This window comes from Thermobia domestica, chromosome 4 (genome assembly GCF_964235325.1).
Source record: "Thermobia domestica chromosome 4, izTheDome1.hap1.1, whole genome shotgun sequence".
Lineage (NCBI taxonomy): Eukaryota > Metazoa > Arthropoda > Insecta > Zygentoma > Lepismatidae > Thermobia > Thermobia domestica.
This window is the reverse complement of record NC_137457.1, coordinates 105,034,995-105,055,146: the sequence shown is the minus strand read 5'-3', so window position 1 is coordinate 105,055,146 and position 20,152 is coordinate 105,034,995.

Sequence of the window (20,152 nt, the reverse complement as noted above, 5' to 3'; positions counted from 1 at the left end):
TCTACTTTCCAACCTATCTCGATGAAGTTTTCAATATAGTCTACGTCCGGTTTTGTGGATATATTCACTTTGTTTATAGAATGTGTAAAAGAAAAAGTTGGAGAAGTGATATAAAAAATAAATAAAACTTAAGAAATCTTCTATCACCCAACCTGTCTCGATAAAGTTTTCAACTAAGGTCCGGGTTTGTTAAGGTATTCACTTTGACTATAGAATTTAGAAGAGAAATTTGGGGGGAAAAGGTATACAATAATAAATAAAACTTAATAAATCTTTTACCACCCAACTAGTCTCGATCAAGTTTTCAACATAGTTGAAGTTCGGTTGCGGGAAGGCATTCACTTTGTTTATGGAAATTATAAAAGGAATTTGAGGGAAAAGGTATATAAAGATAAATATAAATCTTCTACCATGCAATCTGTCTCGATCGAGATTTTATCATAGTTCAAGTCCAGCTTTGGGAAGGAATTCATTTCGTTTTTAGAAATTAGAAGTGACTTCGAGAAATGGTATAAAAAAGTAAATAACACTTAATAAATCTTCTATCATCCAAAATGTCTCTATCAAGTTTTCAACATAGGTAAGGTCCGGGTTTGGAAGGTATTCACTATGACTATAGAATTTAGAACAGAAATTTGGGGGAAGAGGTATAAAAAAATAAATAAAACTTAATAAATCTTCTACCACCCAACCAGGCACTATCAAGTTTTCAACATAGTTTAGGTCCGCGTGCGGGAAAGTATTCACTTTGTTTATGGAATTTAGAAAAGACAGCTCGGGAAAGAGGTATATAATAATAAATAAAACTTAATAAATCTTCTACCACCCAACCAGGCTAGATTAAGTCTTTAACATATTTGAGGTCGTTGTTTGGGAAGGTATTCACTTTGTTTATAGAATTTAGAAGAGAAAGTTGGGGTAGAGGTATATAAAAATAAATAAAACTTAATAAATCTTCTACCATCCAACCAGGCTCGATCAAGTTTTCAACATAATTGAGGTCCGGGTTTGGGAAGATATTCACGTCGTTAATAGAGCTTAGAAGAGAACATTGGTAGAAGAGGTATAATATAGAAAATAAAACTTTATAAAGTTTCTACCATCCAACCATCTCGATCAATTTTTCAACATAGTTGTGGTGCGTGTTTCTGAAGGTATTCACTTCGACTATAGAATTTAGAAGAGATATATCGGGGAAGAGGTATATAATAATAAAAAAATATAAATATTCTACCACCCAACCAGGGTCGATCAAGATTTCATCTTAGTTGAGGTCCGGGTTTGGGAAGGTATTCATATTGTTTATAGAATTCAGCAGAGAAAGTTTGGGGGAAGAGGTATATAATAATAAATAAATCTTAAGAAATGTTCTACCACCCAACCTGTCTCTATGAAGTTTTAAACTTAGTTGAGGTCCGGGTTTCAGAAGGTATTCACGTTGTTAATAGATCTTAGAAGAAAACATTGGGGGAAGAGGTATAATATAGAAAATAAAACTTCATAAATTTTTTACCATCCAACCTGTCCCGATCAATTTTTCAACATAGTTTTGGTGCGTGTTTCTGAAGGTATTCACTTCGACTATACAATTTAGAAGTGAAAGCTCGGGTAAGAGGTATATAATAATAAATAAACTTAATAATTCTTGTACCACCCAACCTCTCTCTATGAAGTTTTCAACATAGTTGAGGTTCGGGTTTGGGAAAGTATTAATTTTTTTATAGAATTTAGAAGAGAAAGTTGGGGGAAGAGGTGTAAAAAAATAAATAAAAATAAATCCTCTATCATCCAACCTATCTCGATGAAGTTTTCAATATAGCTGAGGTCCGGGTTTGGGAAGGTATTCACTTTGACTATAAAACTTGGAAGAGAAAGTTGGAGAAATAGGTATAATATAGTAAATAAATCTTTTTAAATCTTCTACCATCCAACCTGTCTCGACCAAGTTTTCAACATAGTTGAGGTCCGGGTTTTGCTAAGGTATTCGATTTGTTTATAGAAATTAGAAGAGAAATTTGCGGGAAGAGACATGTAAAAATAAATATAAATCTTCTACCATCCAACCTGAGTTGATCTAGTTTTCAACATATTTGAGGTCCGGGTTTGGGAAGGTATTCACTTTGTTTATGGAATTTACATGAGAATATTGGGGGAAGAAGTATAATATAGGAAATAAAAATTAATAAATATTCTACCGTCCAACCTGTCTCGATCAAGTCTTCAGCATAGTTGATTTGATTGTTTCGGAAGGTAATAACCTCGATTATTGAATTAAGAAGAGAAAGTTGGGGGAAGAGGTATATAATAATAAAAAGAACTTAATAAATCTTCTACCATCCAAACTGTCTCGATTAAGTTTCACCATTGTTGAGGTCCGTGTTTGGGAAGGTATTCACTTCGATTATAGAATTTAGAAGAGAAAGTTGAAGGAAGAGGTATGTAAAAAAAAACTTAATAAATCTTTCACCACCCAACCAGGCTCGTTCAAGTTTTCAAAATAGTTGTTGTCCGGGTTTGGGAAGGTATTCACTTTCTTTATAGAATTTAGAAGAGGCTGAAGAGGTATATGAAAATAAATAAAACTTAATAAATCTTCTACCATCCAAACTGTCTCGATTAAGTTTCAACATATTTGAGATCCGGGTTTGGGAAGGTATTCGATTTGTTTATAAAATTTAAAAGAGATAGTTGGAGGAAGAATTATAAAATATTAAATAAAAATTAATAAACCTTCTATAACCCAACCTGTCTCGATCAAGTTTTCAACATAGTTGAGGTCCGAGTTTGCGAAGGTATTCACTAAGACTATAGAATTTAGAAGAAAAAAATTTGGTGGAACAGGTATACAATAATAAATAAAACTTAATAAATCTTCCACCATCCAACCTGAGTTGATCTAGTTTTCAACATGGTTGAGGTCCGGGTTTCGGAAGGTATTCACTTCGTTTATTGAATTTGGAAGAGAAAGCTATATTGTTGGGAATAATAAATAAAACAGAATAAATATTCTACCACACAAACAGGCTCGATCAAGGTTTCATCTTAGTTGAGGTCCGGGTTTGGGAAGGTTTTCATTTTGTTTATAGAATTTGGCAGAGAAAGATGGGGGAAGGAGTATATAATAATAAATAAAACTTAATAAATCTTCTACCACCCAACCTGTCTCGTTGAAGTTTCAACATATTTGAGGTACTGGTTTGGGAAGATATTCACCTTGTTTAACGAATTTAGTTGAGAAAATTGGGGGAAGACGCATATAAAAAAACTTAATAAATCTTTCACAATCCAACCAGGCTTGATCAAGTTTTCAACATAGTTGAGGCCTGGGTTTGGGAAGGTATTCACTTTCTTTATAGAATTTTGAAGAGGGGAAGAGGTATAAAAAAATAAATAAAACTTATTAGATCCTATACCATACAACCTGTTTCGATCAGGTTATCAAACATAGTTGAGGAGTGGGTTTGGGAAGGTATTAACTTTCTTTATAGAATTAAGAAGAGATTTTTGGGGAAGAGGTATATAAAAATAAATAGAACTTAATAAATATTCTACTATCCAACCTGTCTCGATCAAGTTTTCAACATAGTTAAGCTGCGAGTTTCCTAAGGTATTCACTTTCTTAATAGAATTTAGAAGAGAGGAAGAGGTTTATGAAAATAAATATAACTTAATAAATCTTCTACCATACAACATGTCTCGATTAAATTTCAACATAGTTGAGGTCAGGTTTTGGAAAATATTCGATTTTTTTATAGATTTTAGAAGAGAAAGTTAGAAAGTTAGAAGAAGAGAGGAAGAGGTTTATGAAAATAAATAAAACTTAATAAATCTTCTATCACCCAACCTGTCTCGATCAAGTTTTCAACATAGTTGAGGTCCGAGTTTAGGAAGGTATTCACTAAGACTATACAATTTAGAAGAGAAATTTGGAGGAAAAGGTATACAATAATAAATAAAACTTAATAAATCTTCTACCACCCAACCAGGCTCGATCAAGTTTTCAACATAGTTGTGGTCCGGATGTGGGAAGGTATTTACTTTGTTTGTAGAATTTAGAAGAGAAAGTTGGGGAAAGAGGTATACAATAATAAATAAAACTTAATAAATCTTCTACCATCCAACCTGTTTCGATCAAGTTTTCTACATAGTTGAGGTCCGCGTGCGGGAAGGTATTCTCTTTGTTTATGGAATTTAGAAGAGGAGATTGAGGGAAAAGAAATATATAGTTAAATATAAATCTTCCAACATGCAAGCTGTCCCGATCTATATTTTATCATAGTTGAAGTCCAGGTTTGGGAAGAAATTCACTTTGTTTATAGAATTTAGAAGAGAACGTTGGGGTAGAGGTATATAAAAATAAATAAAACTTAATAAATCTTCGACCATCCAACCTGTCAGGATCAAGTTTTCAATATATTTGACGTCCAGGTTTGTGAAGATATTCACATTGTTTATAGAATTTAGAAGAGAAAGTTGGAGGAAGAGGAATAAAAAAATTTTAAAAATTAATAAATCTTCTATCACCCAACCTCTCTCGATCAAGTTTTCAACGTAGTTGAGGTCCGGGTTTGGTAACGTATTCACTATGACTATAGAATTTAGATGAGAAATTTGGGGGAAAAGGTATACAATAATAAGTAAAACTTAATAAATCTTATACCACCCAACCAGACCCGATCAAGTTTTCTACATAGTTGAGGTCCGGATGTGAGAAAATATTCACTTTTTTAAGTAATTTAGAAGAGGAATTTGAGGGAAAAGGTATATAAAAATAATATAAATCTTTTACCATCCAACCTTAGTTGATCTAGTTTTAAACATGGTTGAGGTCCGGGTTTGGGAAGGTATTCACTTTGTTTATTGAATTTAGAATGGAAAGTTGGGGAAAGAGATGTACAAAAATAAATAAAACTTAATAAATCTTCTACCATCCAACCTATCTCGATGAAGTTTTCAATATAGTTGACTTCCGTGTTTGTGAAGATATTCACTTTGTTTATAGAATTTACACCTCTTGGAAATTTGGGGGAAGAGGTATAAAAAAATAAATAAAAATTAATAAATCCTCTATCGCGCCACCTGTCTCGATCAATTATTCAACATAGTTGAGGTCCGGATGTCGGAAGGTATTCACATTGTTTATTGAAAACAGAAGAGGAATTTGAGGGAAGAGGCACTAAAAATAAGTATAAATATTAACATGCAGACTGTCTCGATCGAGTTTTTACCATAGTTGAAGTCCGGGTTTGGGAAGGTATTTTATTTGTTTATAGAAATTAGAAGAGGAATTTAGGGGAAGAGGTATATAAAATAGATATAAATCCTCTACCATCCAACGTGACTCGATCTAGTTTTCAACATGGTTGAGTTGCGTGTTTCGGAAGGTATTCACTTCGATTATAGTATTTAGAAGAGATAATTGGGGGAAGAGGGATTTTAAAAAAATTAAAACTTCTTCCACCACCCAAACAGGCTCGATCAATTTTTCAACATAGTTGAAGTCTGGGTATGGGAAGGTATTCACTTTGTTTAAAGAATTTAGAACAGGAATTTGCGTGAAGAGGTATATAAAAATAAATATAAATCTTCTACCATCCAACCTGAGTTGATCTAGTTTTAAACATGGTTGAGGTCCGAGTTTGGGAAGGTATTCACTTCGTTTATGGAATATAGAAGCGAAAGTAAGGGGAAGAGGTGTACAAAAATAAATGAAATTAATAAATCTTCTACCATCCAACCTATCTCGATGAAGTTTTCAATATAGTTGACGTCCGGGTTTGCGACGATATTCACTTTGTTTATAGAATTTACAAGGGAAAGTTGAAGAAAGAGGTATATAAAAAAACTTAATAAATCTTTACCACCCAACCAGGCTCTAATGAAGTTTTCAACATAGTTGAGGTCCGGGTTTGGGAAGTTATTAATTTTGTTTATAGAATTTAGAAGCGGATTTTAGGGGAAGAGGTATATAGAAATAAATATAAATCTTCCACCATCCCACCTGACTCGATCTAGTTTTCAACATGGTTGAGGTGCGTGTTTCGGAAGGTATTCACTTCGATTATAGTATTTAGAAGAGAAAGTTAGGGGAAGAGGTATATAAAAAAATTTAATAAATCTTCCACCACCCAACCAGGCTCGAACAAGTTTTCAACATGATTGAGGTCCGGGTTTGGGAAGGTATTCGATTTGTTTATAGAATTTAGAAGAGTAATAGGCGGTAAGAGGTATATAAAAATAGATGTAAATCTTCTACCATCCAACCTGAGTTGATATAGTTTTCAACATGGTTGAGGTCCGGGTTTGGTGAGGTATTCACTTCGTTTATGGAATTTAGAAGAGAAAGTTATATTGTTGGGAATAATAAATAAAACAGAATAAATATTCTACAACACAACCAGGCTCGATCAAGGTTTCATCTTAGTTGAGGTCAGGGTTTGGAAAGTTATTCATTTTGTTTAAAGAATTTTGCAGAGAAAGTTGGGGGAAGAAGTATATAATAATAAATAAAACTTAATAAATCTTCTACCACTCAACCTGTCTCCATGAATTTTTCAACATATTTGAGGTCCGGGTTTGGGATGGTATTCACTTTGTTTATGGAATTTAGTTGAGAAAATTGGGGGAAGGGGTATAATATAGTAAATAAAAATCAATAAATCTACCACCACCCAACCAGGCTCGATCAAGTTTTCAACATAGTTCAGCTCCGGGTTTGGGAAGGTCTTCACTTTCTTAATAGAATTTAGAAGAGGGGGAAGGGGTATATGAAAATAAATAAAACTTATTAAATCTTCTACCATCCAACTTGTCTCGATTAAGTTTCAACATTGTTGAGGTCCGGTTTGGGAATTTATTCAATTTGTTTATAGAATTTAGAAGAGAAAGTTGGAGGAAGAGGTATAAAAAATTAAATAGAACTTAATAATCTTCTATCACCCAACCTGTCTCGATCAAGTTTTCAACATAGTTGAGTTCCGAGTTTGGGAATGTATTCACTAAGACTATAGAATTTATAAGAGAAATTTGGGGGAAGAGGTATACAATAATAAATAAAACTTAGTAAATCTTCTCCCACCTAAAGAGGCTCGATCAAGTTTTCAACATAGTAGAGGTCCGGATGTGGGAAAGTATTCACTTTGTTTATAGAGAATAGAAGAAGAATTTGAAGGAAGAGGTGTACAAAAATAAACATATACCTTCTACCATGGAGACTGTCTCGATCGAGTTTTTACCATAGTCGAAGTGCAGGTTTTGGAAGGTATTCACTTTTTTTATAGAAAATAGAAGAGGAATTTGAGGGAAGAGGTATATAAAACTAAATATAAGTCTTCAACCATGCAGCCTGTCTCGATCGAGTTTTTACCATAGTTGAAGTCCAGGTTTGGAAGGAATTCACTTTGTTTATAGAATTTGTCAGAGAAAGTTGGGGGAAGAGGTATATAAACATAAATAAAACTGAATAGACCTTCTACAATCCAACATGTTTCGATCAAGTTTTCAACACAGTTGAGGTGCGGATTTGCGAAGCTACTCACTTTGTTTATAGAACTTAAAATTGAAAGTTGGGGTAAGAGGTATATAAAAATAAATAAAACCTAATAAATCTTTTACCACCAAACCAGGCTCGATCAAAGTTTTCAACATCGTTGAGGTCAAGGTTTGGGAAAAAAATCACTTTGTTTATAGAATTTAGAAAAGAAAGTTGGGGGAAGAGGTATACAAAAATAAGTAAAACTTAATAAATCTTCTGCCACCCAACCAGGCTCGATCAAGTTTTCTACATAGTTGAGGTCCGGGTTTGGGAAGGTATTCACTTTGACTATAGAATTTAGAAGAGAAATTTGAGGGAAGATGTATACAATAATAAATAAAAAAAATAAATCTCTTAGCACGCAACCAGGCTCGATCAAGTTTTCAACATAGTTGAGGTCCGGGTGTGGAAAGGTATTCACTTTGTTTATAGAAAATTGAAGATGAATTAGAGGGAAGAGGTATATAAAAAACAAATATAAGTCTTCTACCATGCAGCATGTCTCTATCTAATTTTTACCATAGTTGAAATCCAGGTTTGGGAAGGAATTCACATTGTTTATAGAAATTGGCAAAGAAAGTTGGGGGAAGAGGTATATAAACATAAATAAAACTTAATAGATCTTCTACCATCAAAACCTGTTTCGATCAAGTTTTCTACATAGTTGAGGTGCGGATTTGCGAAGCTACTTACTTTGTTTATAGAACTTAGAATTGAAAGTTGGGGTAAGAGGTATATAAAAATAAATAAAACCTAATAAATCTTTTACCACCAAACCAGGCTCGATCATGTTTTCAACATATTTGAGGTCCGGGTTTGGGAAGGTATTCACTATGACTATAGAATTTAGAAGAGAAATTTGATTTAAAAGGTATACAATAAATAAATAAAAGTTAATAAATCTGCTACCACCTAACCAGGCTCGATCAAGTTTTCAACAAAGTTGAGGTCCGGATGTGGGAAGGTATCCATTTTGCTTATTGAAAATAGAAGAGGAATTTGAGGGAAGAGGTTTATAAAAATAAATATAAGTCTTCTACCATGCAGCATGTCTCTATCTAATTTTTACCATAGTTGAGATCCAGGTTTGGGAAGGAATTCACATTGTTTATAGAAATTGGCAAAGAAAGTTGAGGGAAGAGGTATATAAACATAAATAAAACTTAATAGATCTTCTACCATCAAAACCTGTTTCGATCAAGTTTTTTACATAGTTGAGGTGCGGATTTGCGAAGCTATTCACTTTGTTTATAAAACGTAGAATAGAAAGTTGGGTTAAGATGTATATAAAAATAAATAAAACTTAATAAATCTTCTACCTCCCAACCATGCTAGATCAATGTTTCAACATAAGTTATGGAATTTAGAAGAAAAGGAGGAATATTATTCATTTTTTTATAGAATTAAGGAGAGAAAGTTGGAGGAAGAGGTATATAAAAATAGATATAAATCTTGTACCGTGCAACCTGTATCGATCGAGTTTTTACTGTAGTTGAAGTCCGGGTTTGGGAAGGTATTGTATTTGTTTATAGAATTTAGAAGAATAATTTAGGGGAAAAGGTATACAAAAATAGATATAAATCTTCTACCATCCAACCTGAGTTGATCTAGTTTTCAACATGGTTGAGGTCCGGGTTTGGTAAGATATTCACTTCGTTAATGGAATTTAGAAGAGAAAGTTATATTATTGGGAATAATAAATAAAACAGAATAAATATTCTACCACACAACCAGGCTCGATCAAGGTTTCATCTTAGCTGAGGTCCCGTTTGCGAAGATATTCATTTTCTTTATGGAATTTAGAAGAGAAAGTTAGGGGAAGAGGTATACTGTATAATAATAAATAAAACTTAATAAATATTCTACCATGCAACATATCTCGATGAAGTTTTCAAGAAAGATCACGTCCGGGTTTGTGAAGATATTCACTTTGTTTATAGAATTTAGAAGGGAAAGTTGGAGGAAGAGGTAAAAAAATAAATAAAACTTAATAAATCTTTACCACCCAACCAGGCCAAATCAAGTTTTCTACATAATTCTGGTCCGGGTTTGGGAAGGTATTCACTTTGTTTATAGAATTTGGAAGAGAAAGTTAAAGGAAGAGGTAAAATATAGTAAATAAAACTTAATAAATCTTCTACCATCGAACCTGTCTCGATCAAAGTTTCATCATATTTGAAGTGCGGGTTTGCGAAGGTATTCACTTTGTTTCTAGAATTTTGCAAAGAAAGTTTGTTGAAGAGGTATATAAAAATAAGTAAAACTTAATAAATCTTCTACCACCCAACCAGGCTCGATCAAGTTTTCAACATAGTTGAGGTCCGGGTTTGGGAAGTTATTCATTTTGTTTATAGAATTTAGAAGAGGATTTTTGGGGAAGAGATATATGAAAATAGATATAAATCTTCCACCATCTCACCTGACTCGATCTAGTTTTCAACATGGTTGAGGTGCGTGTTTCGGAAGGTATTCACTTCGATTATCGTATTTAGAAGAGAAAGTTGGGGGAAGAGATATATAAAAAAATTTAATAAATCTTCCACCACCCAACCAGGCTCGACCAAGTTTTCAACATAGTTGAAGTCCGGGTTTGGGAAGGTATTCATTTTGTTTATAGAATTTAGAAGAGAAAGTTGGGGAAGAGGTATATAAAAATTAAACAAACTTAATAAATCTTCTACCATTCAACCAGTCTCGATCAAGTTTTCAACATAGTTGAGGTCCGGGTTTGATAAGGTATTCGATTTGTTTATAGAATTTAGAAGAGGAATTTGCGGGAAGAGGTATATAAAAATAGATATAAATCTTCTACCATCCAACCTGAGTTGATGTAGTTTTCAACATGGTTGAGGTCCGGGTTTGGTGAGGTATTCACTTCGTTTATGGAATTTAGAAGAGAAAGTTATATTGTTGGGAATAATAAATAAAACAGAATATATATTCTACCACACAACCAGGCTCGATCAAGGTTTCATCTTAGTTGAGGTCAGGGTTTGGGAAGGTATTCATTTTGTTTATAAAATTTTGCAGAGAAAGTTGGGGGAAGAAGTATATAATAATAAATAAAACTTAATAAATCTTCTACCACCCAACCTGTCTCGATGAATTTTTCAACATATTTGAGGTCCGGGTTTGGGAAGGTATTCACTTTGTTTATACAATTTAGTTGAGAAAATTGGGGGTAGGGGTATAATATAGTAAATAAAACTCAATAAATCTTCCACCACCCAACCAGGCTCGATCAAGTTTTCAAGATAGTTGAGCTCCGGGTTGGGGAAGGTATTCACTTTCTTTATAGAATTTAGAAGAGGAGGAAGGGGTATATGAAAATAAATAAAACTTAATAAATCTTCTACCATCCAACCTGTCTCGATTAAGTTTCAACATAGTTGAGGTCCGGTTTGGGAAATTATTCAATTTTTTTATAAAATTTAGAAGAGAAAATTGGAGGAAGAGATATAAAAAATTATATAGAACTTAATAATCTTTTATCACCCAACCTATCTCGATCAGGTATTCAACATAGTTGAGTTCCGAGTTTGGGAATGTATTCACTAAGTCTATAGAATTTATAAGAGAAATTTGGGGGAAGAGGTATACAATAATAAATAAAACTTAATAAATCCTCTACCACCTAAAGAGGCTCGGTCAAGTTTTCAACATAGTAGAGTTACGGATGTGGGAAAGTATTCACAAATTTTATAGAAAATAAAAGAAGAATTTGAAGGAAGAGGTATATAAAAATAAATATATACCTTCTACCATGCAGATTGTCTCGATCGAGTTTTTTCCATAGTTGAAGTCCAGGTTTTGGAAGGAATTCATTTTGTTTATAGAATTTGTCATAGAAAGTTGGGGGAAGAGGTATATAAACATAAATAAAAGTGAATGGATCTTCTACCATCCAACATGTTTCGATCAAGTTTTCAACACAGTTGAGGTGCGGATTTGCGGAGCTACTCACTTTGTTTATAGAACTTAGAATTGAAAGTTGGGGTAAGAGGTATATAAAAATCAAAAAACTTAATAAATCTTTTACCACCAAACCAGGCTCGATCAAGTTTTCAACATCGTTGACGTCCAGGTTTGGGAAAATATTCACTTTGTTTATAGAATTTAGAAGAGAAAGTTGGGGGAAGAGGTATATAAAAATAAATTAAAGTTAATAATTCTTCTGCCACCCAACCAGGCTCGATCAAGTTTTCTACATAGTTGAAGTCCGGGTTTGGGAAGGTATTCACTTTGACTATAGAATTTAGAAGAGAAATTTGAGGGAAGATGTATACAATAATAAATAAAAAAAATAAATCTCTTAGCACGCAACCAGGCTCGATCAAGTTTTCAACATAGTTGAGGTCCGGGTATGGAAAGGTATTCACTTTGTTTATAGAAAATTGAAGAGGAATTTGAGGGAAGAGGTATATAAAAATAAATATAAATCTTCTACCATGCAGCCTGTATGGATCGAGTTTTCACCATAATTGAAGTCCAGGTTTGGGGAGGAATTCACTTTGTTTATAGAAATTAGAAAAGAATGTTGGGGGAAGAGTTATACGAAAAAAAATAATACTTAATAAAGCTTCTACCATCCCACCTGACCCGAGGAAGTTTTCAATATAGTTGACGTCCGGGTATCTGATGATATTCACTTTCTTTATAGAATTTAGAATAGAAAGTTTGCGGAAGAGGTATATAATAATAAATAAAACTTATTAAATAATCTACCACCCAAGCAGGGCAGATCAAATTTTAAACATAATTGATATCCGGGTTTGGGAAGAAAGTCACTTTGTTTATAGAATTTGGAAGAGAAAGTTGGAAGGAGAGTATAATTTAGTAAATAAAACTTAATAAATTTTCTTCCAACCAACCTGACTCGATCAAGTTTTCAACATAGTTGAGGTGCGGGTTTCGGAAGGTATTGACTTTGATTATAGAATTTAGAAAAGAATGTTGGGGGAAGAGTTATACGAAAAAAAATAATACTTAATAAATCTTCTTCCATCCAACCTGACTCGATCAAGTTTTCAACATTGTTGAAGTGTGTGTTTCGGAAGGTATTCACTTTGATTATAGAATTTAGAAGAGAGCGTTGGGATAAGAGATATACGAAACAAAATAATACTTAATAAAGCTTCTACCATCCAACCTGTCTCGATGAAGTTTTCAATATAGTTTACGTCCGGATTTGTGAAGATATTCACTTTGTTTATAGAATTTAGAAGACAAAGTTGGCGGAAGAGGAATATAATAATAAATAAAACTTAATAAATAATCTACCACCCAACCAGGGCAGATCAAGTTTTAAACATAATTGATGTCCGGGTTTGGGAAGAAAGTCACTTTGTTTGTAGAATTTGGAAGAGAAAGTTGGAGGAAGAGTATAATATAGTAAATAAAACTTAGTAAATCTTCCTCAATCCAACCTGTCTCGATGAAGTTTTCAACATAGTTGAGGTGCGCGTTTCGGAAGGTATTCACTTTTATTATAGAATTTAGAAAAGAATGTTGTGGGAAGAGTGATACGAAAAAAATACTTAATAAAGCTTCTACCATCCAACCTGTCTCGATGAAGTTTTCAATATAGTTGACGTCCGGGTTTGTGAAAATATTCACTTTGTTTATAGAATTTAGAAAAGAAAGTTGGCGGAAGAGGTATATAATAATAAATAAAACTTAATAAATAATCTACCACCCAACCAGGGCAGATCAAGATTTTAACATATTTGATGTCCGGGTTTGGGAAGAAAGTCACTTTGTTTATAGAATTTGGAAGAGAAAGTTGGAGGAAGAGTATAGTATAGTAAATAAAGCTTAAAAAATCTTGCTTTATACAACCTGTCTCGATCAAGTTAAGCAAAGAATGTTCGGGAAAGAGGTATATAATAATAAATAAAATTTAATAAATCTTCTAGAATCCAACCAGGCTCGATCAAATTATCAACATAGATGATGTCCGGCTTTTAGGAGGAATTCACTTTGTTTATAGAATTTAGAAGAGAAAGTTCCTGAAGACGTATATAATAATAAATAAAACAGAATAAATCTTCTAGCACACAACAATGCTCGATCAAAGTTTCAACCTTGTTGAGGTACGGGTTTTGGAAGGTATTCACTTTGTTTATAGAACTTAGCAAAGAACGTCCGGGGAAGAGGTATATATAATAATAAATAAATAAAATTTAATAAATCTTCTAGCACCCAAAGTGGCTCGATCAAGTTTTCCCCATAGATGATGTCCGGCTTTGGGGAGGCATTTACTTTGTTTATAGAATTTAGCAGAGAACGTTGGGGGAGGAGTTATATAATAATGAATAAAACTTAATAAATCTTCTACCACCCAACCAGGCTAGATCAAGTTTTCAAAATAGTTGAGGTTCGGGTATGGGAAAGTATTCACTTTGTTTAAAGAAAATAGAAGAGGAATTTGAGGGAGAGGTATATCAAAAAAATATAAAACTTCTACCATGCAGCATGTCTCGATCTAATTTTTACCATAGTTGAAGTCCAGGTTTGGGAAGGAATTCACATTGTTTATAAAATTTGGCAAAGAGAGCTGGGGAAAGAGGTATATAAACATAAATAAACTTAATAGATTTTCTCCCATCCAACCTGTTTTGATCAAGTTTTCTACATAGTTGAGGTGCGGATTTGCGAAGCTATTCACTTTGTTTATACAACTTAGAATAGAAAGTTGGGGTAAGAGATATATAAAAATAAATAAAATTTAATAAATCTTTTACAACCCTACCAGGCTCGATAAAGTTTTCAACATAGTTGAGGTCCGGGTGCGGGAAGGTATTCACTTTGTTTATGGAATTTAGAAAAGGAGATTGAGGGAAGAGAAATATATAGTTAAATATAAATCTTCTAACATGCAAGCTGTCGCGATCCAGATTTTATCATAGTTGGTCCAGGTCCAGGTTTAGGAACAAATTCACTTTGTTTATAGTATTTAGAAGAGTACGTTGGGGTAGAGGTATATAAATATAAATAAAACTTAATAAATCTTCCACCATCTAACCTGTCAGGATCAAGTTTTCAATATAGTTGACGTCCGGGTTTTTGAAGATATTCACTTTGTTTATAGAATTTAGAAGAGAAAGTTGGGGAAGAGGTATATAAAAATATATAAAACTTAATAAATCTTCTAACATCCAACCTGTCTCGATGAAGTTTTCAACATAGTTGAGGTCCGGGTTTGGGATGATATTCACTTTGTTTATAGATTTAAGAAGACGAATTTGAGAGAAGAGGTATATAAAAATAGTTATAAATCTTCTACCATTGAACCTGACTCGATTTAGTTTTCAACATAGTTGAGATCCGGGTTTGGGAAGGTATTTACTTTGTTTACGGAATTTAGAGGAGAAACGTGGGGGAACATAAATACAAAAAGAAACTTAATAAATCTTCTACCATCAAACCTATCTCGATGAAGTTTTCAATATAGTTGACGTCCGGTTTTATGAAGATATTCACTTTGTTTATAGAATTTAGATGAGAAAGTTGGAGAAGAGGTAAAAAAAATAAATGAAACTTAATAAATCTTCTATCACCCAACCTGTCTCGATCAAGTTTTCAACATAGTAGAGGTCCGTGTTTGGGAAGGTATTCACTTTACTATAGAATTTAGAAGAGAAATTTGGGGGGAAAAGTTAAACAATAGTAAATAAAACTTAATAAATCTTCTACCACCCAACCAGTCTCGATCAAACTTTCAACGTAGTTGAGGTCCGGGTGTGGGAAGGTATTCACTTTGTTTATAGAATTTGGCAGAGAAAGTTGGGGCATGAAGTATAAACATAAATACAACTGAATAGATCTTCTAACCTCCGACCTGTCTCGATCAAGTCTTAACATATTTGAGGTCCGAGTTTGGGAAAGTATTAACTAAGACTATAGAATTTAGAAGAGAAATTTGGGGGAAGAAGTATACAATAATAAATAAAACTTAATAAATCTTCTACCACCCAAACATGCCCGATCAAGCTCTCGACACAGTTGAGGTGCGGATTTGCGAAGCTAGTCACTTTGTTTATAGAACGTAGAATAGAAAGTTGGGATAACATTTATATAAAAATAAATAAAACCTAATAAATCTTCTACCACGAAACCAGACTCGATCAAGTTTTCAACATTGTTGAGGTCCTGGTTTGGAAAGAATTCACTTTGTTTATAGAATTTAGAAGAGAAAACTCGGGAAAGAGGTATATAATAATAAATAAAACTCAATAAATCTTCTACCACCCAACCAGGCTATATCAAGTCTTTAACATATTTGAGGTCGTGGTTTGGGAAGGAATTCCCTTTGTTTATAGAATTAAGAAGAGAAAGTTGAGGGAAGAGGTATATAATAATAAATAAAACGATAAATATTCTAACACCCAACCAGGCTCGACCAAGGCTTCAACTTAGCTGAGGTCTGCGTTTGGGAAGGTATTCACTTTGTTTATAGAATTTAGAAGAGAAATTTGTGGGAAAAAGTGTACAATAATAAATAAAACTTAATAAATCTTCTACCACCCAACCAGACTCGATCAAGTTTTCAACATAGTTAAGGTCCGGGTGTTGGAAGTCATTCACTTTGTTTATGGATTTTAGAAGAGGAATTTGAGGAAAGTTATATAAAAATAAATGTAAATCTTCTACCATGCAACGTGTCTCGATCGAGTTTTTACCATGGTTGAAGTCCAGCTTTGGGAAGGAATTCACGTTGTTAATAAAGCTTAGAAGAGAACGTTGGGTTGAAAAGTTATAATATAATATATAAAACTTAACAAATCTTCTACCACCCAAACAGTCTCGATCAAATTTTCAACATAGTTGAGGTCCGGGTTAGGAAAGGTATTCACTTTGTTTATAGAATTTAGCATAGAAAGTTGGAGAAGTGGTATATAATAATAAATAAAACTTAATAAATCTTTTACCATCCAACCTGTTTCCATCAATTTTTCAACATAGTTGAGGTCCGTGTTTGGGATAATATTCACTTTGTTTATAGATTTCAGAAGAGAAATTTGGGGTAAGAGGTATATAAAAATAGATATAAATCTTCTACCATCCAACCTGACTCCACCTTCTTTTCAAAATGGTTGAGGTCCGGGTTTGTTAAGGTATTTATACCGTTTATAGAATTTAGAGGAGAAAGGTGGGGGAAGAGGAATACAAAAAAAACTTTAATAAATCTTCTACTATCCAACCTATCTCGATGAAGTTTTCAATATAGTTGACGTCCGGTTTTTTGAAGATATTCATTTTTTTGTATAATTTACAAGAGAAAATTGGAGAAGAGGTATAAAGAAATAAATGAAACTTAATAAATCTTGTATCACCCAATCTGTCTCGATCAAGTTTTAAACATAGTTGAGGTAAGGGTTTGGGAAGGTATTCATTTTGACTATAGAATTTAGATGAGAAATTTGGGGGGGGGGAAGTTATACAATAATAAATAAAACTTAATAAATCTTCTACCACCCAACCAGTCTCGATCAAATTTTCAACACAGTTGAAGTCCGGGTTTGGGAAGGTATTCACTTTGTTTAGAGAATTTAGCATGGAAATTTGGAGAAGAGGTATACAATAATAAAAAAAATTAATAAATCTTTCACCATCCAACCTGTTTCTATGAATTTTTCAACAGAGTTTGGGTGCGTGTTTCTGAAGGTATTCACTTCGACTATAGAATTTAGAAGAGAAAGCTCGATGAAAAGGTATTTGAAAATAAATAAAACTTAATAAATCTTCTACCACCCAACCTGTCTCTATGAAGTCTTCAACATAGTTGAGGTCTGGGTTTGGGAGAGTATTCACTTTGTTTATAGATTTTAGAAGAGAAAGTTGGAGGAAGAGGTTTATAAAAATAGATATAAATCTTCTACCATGCAACCTGTCTCGATCGAGTTTTTAAAATAGCTGAAGTCCAGGTTTGGGAAGGAATTCACTTTGTTTATATATTTTGGCAGATAAAGTTGGTTGAAGAAGTATATAAACATAAATACAGCTGGATAGATCTTCTACCCTCCGGCCTTTCTCGATCAAGTTTTCAACATAGTTGAGGTCCGAGTTTTGGAAGGTATTCACTAATACTATAGAATTTAGAAGAGAAATTTGTAGGAAGAGGTACACAATAATAAATTAAACTTAATAAATCTTCTACCACACAAACAGGCTAGATCAAGTCTTCAACATATTTGAAGTCGTGGTTTGGGTATGTATTCACTTTGTTTATAGAATTTAGAAGAGAAATTTGGGGGAAACGGTGTACAATAATAAATAAAACTTAATAAATCTTCTACCACCCAACCAGACTAGATCAAGTTTTCAACATAGTTGAGGTCCGGGTGTGGGAAGGATTTCACTTTGTTTATGGTATTTAGAAGATTAATTTGAGGGAAAGGGTATATAAAAATAAATATAAATCTTCTACAATGCAACGTGTCTCGATGGAGTTTTTCCATAGTTGAAGTCCTTTTCGGGATGGAATTCACGTTGTTAATAAAGCTGAGAAGAGGACGTTGGGGAAGAGGTATAATATAGAAAATAAAACTTTATAAATATTTTACCATCCAACCATACTTGATCAAGTTCTCAACATAGCTGGAGTCCGGGATGGGAAGGTATTCACTTTGTTTATGGAATTTAGAAGAGAAAGTTGGGGGAGAGGTGTACAAAAATAAATAAAACTTAATAAGTCTTCTATCATCCAACCTATCTCGATGAAGTTTTCAAAATAGTTATCGACCGGGTTTGTGAAGATATTCACTTTCTTTAAAGAATTTTGAAGAGGAAGTTTGAACAAGAGGTAAGAAAATAAATAAAACTTAATAAAACGTCTATCACCTAACCCTTCTCTATCAAGTCTTCAACATATTTGAGGTCCGGGTTTGGGAAGATATTCATATTCTTTATAGAATTTAGAAGAGAAAGTTGGCCAAAGAGGTATATAATAATAAATAAACTTAATAAATATTTTACCAGCAAACCAGACTAGATCAAGTTTTCAACATAATTGAGGTCCGGGTTTGGGAAGGTATTAACTTTGTTTATAGAATTTTGAAGAGAAAATTGGAGGAAGAGGTATTAAAAAATAAATAAAATTTAACAAATCTTCTATCACCCAACCTGTCTCGATCAAGTTTTCAACATACTTGAGGTCCGAGTTAGGGAAGGTATTCACTACGACTATAGAAATTACAAGAGAAATTTGGGTAAAGTGGTTTACAATAATAAATAAAACTTAATAAATCTTCTACCACCTAGCCAGGCTCGATCAAGTTTTGAAAATAGTTGAGGTCCGGGTGTGGGAAGGTACTCACTTTGTTTATAGAAAATAGAAGAGGAATTTGAGGGAAGAGGTATATAAAAATAAATATAAATCTTCTACCATGCAGCATGTCTCGATCTAATTTTTACCATAGTTGAAGTCGAGGTTTGGGAAAAAATTCTGATTGTTTACAGAATTCGGCAAAGAGAGTTGGGGGAAGAGGTATATAAACATAAATAAAACTTAATAGATCTTCTTCCATCCAACCTATTTCGATCAAGTTTTCTACATAGTTGAGGTGCAGATTTTCGAAGCTATTCACTTTGTTTATACAACTTAGAATAGAAAGTTGGGGTAAGACGCATATAAAAATAAATAAAACTTAATAAATATTTTACAAACCAACCAGGCTCGATCAAATTTTCAACATAGTTGAGGTCCGCGTGCGGGAAGGTATTCTCTTTGTTTATGGAATTTAGAAGAGGAGATTGAGGGAAAAGAAATATATAGTTAAATATAAATCTTCCAACATGCAAGCTGTCCCGATCTATATTTTATCATAGTTGAAGTCCAGGTTTGGGAAGAAATTCACTTTGTTTATAGAATTTAGAAGAGAACGTTGGGGTAGAGGTATATAAAAATAAATAAAACTTAATAAATCTTCGACCATCCAACCTGTCAGGATCAACTTTTCAATATATTTGACGTCCAGGTTTGTGAATATATTCACATTGTTTATAGAATTTAGAAGAGAAAGTTGGAGGAAGAGGAATAAAAAAATTAATAAATCTTCTATCACCCAACCTGTCTCGATCAAGTTTTCAACATAGTTGAGGTCCGGGTTTGGTAACGTATTCACTATGACTATAGAATTTAGATGAGAAATTTGGGGGAAAAGGTATACAATAATAAGTAAAACTTAATAAATCTTGTACCACCCAACCAGACCCGATCAAGTTTTCTACATAGTTGAGGTCCGGATGTGAGAAAATATTCACTTTTTTAAGGAATTTAGAAGAGGAATTTGAGGGAAAAGGTATATAAAAATAATATAAATCTTTTATCATCCAACCTTAGTTGATCTAGTTTTAAACATGGTTGAGGTCCGGGTTTGGGAAGGTATTCACTTTGTTTATTGAATTTAGAATGGAAAGTTGGGGAAAGAGGTGTACAAAAATAAATAGAACTTAATAAATCTTCTACCATCCAACCTATCTCGATGAAGTTTTCAATATAGTTGACTTCCGTGTTTGTGAAGATATTCACTTTGTTTATAGAATTTACACCTCTTGGAAATTTGGGGGAAGAGGTATAAAAAAATAAATAAAAATTAATAAATCCTCTATCACGCA